Genomic DNA, 699 nt, shown 5'->3' with positions numbered 1-699 from the left:
GGAGATCAGAGACTCAAATATTTGGAGATTGAATTTAATTAAAGTGGGATTGTAGTGGCCTTAAGCATGTGCATCTCGTGGCTTTGTGCAAATCTTCCATCTCCCTTTGCTGTGAGCAAACCACAAGTCCCTCCCCAGGCTGGTGTCACTGCAATTCCGAGTGTCCCCATGAGTCATCAGGGTCTTTGGGGCCTCATAAATCCCATAAGAGAGACAAAACCCATGGGAGATAGCTGTTCCTGGACTCAGGATTCCTTGGTAAACTGTGTCCAACAAGGTAAATGCTCGCTGTTAGGAAAAAGCCTGATATTCCCCGCCTTGGCCTCCCAGGGTTCTTGGATTAAAGGCTTAGTGAGATCTTGTTTCAAAATAAAAAATAAAAAGCTCTTGAGGTATAACGCAGTGTGAAGACCTTTGGTTCAATCCTAAGTGCTGCAATAACTGAGGGTAGGGGGTCCTGTGTCCACAGCAGGCCTGGGAGACTGGGGTAGAAGGCACTAAGGAATGAAAACACTTTCAAAAGGCAACCTAGACTCCTTCAAGCACAGAGCCTAACCAGACCCCTCCAGGACCTGAGCCAGATTGCCAAGAAAAGGAAATGCTAAAGTAAACAAAGAAAGAGACCAACTCTTCTTTAAAAGCTATACCTCCTGGGATATTTAAAAACTGATTGAAAGAAAAGATAAAGATGGAGGAATA

Source organism: Octodon degus, unplaced genomic scaffold (assembly GCF_000260255.1).
Source record: "Octodon degus isolate 3935 unplaced genomic scaffold, OctDeg1.0 scaffold00031, whole genome shotgun sequence".
Taxonomy (NCBI): domain Eukaryota; kingdom Metazoa; phylum Chordata; class Mammalia; order Rodentia; family Octodontidae; genus Octodon; species Octodon degus.
Note: the sequence above shows the minus strand (reverse complement) of the source record.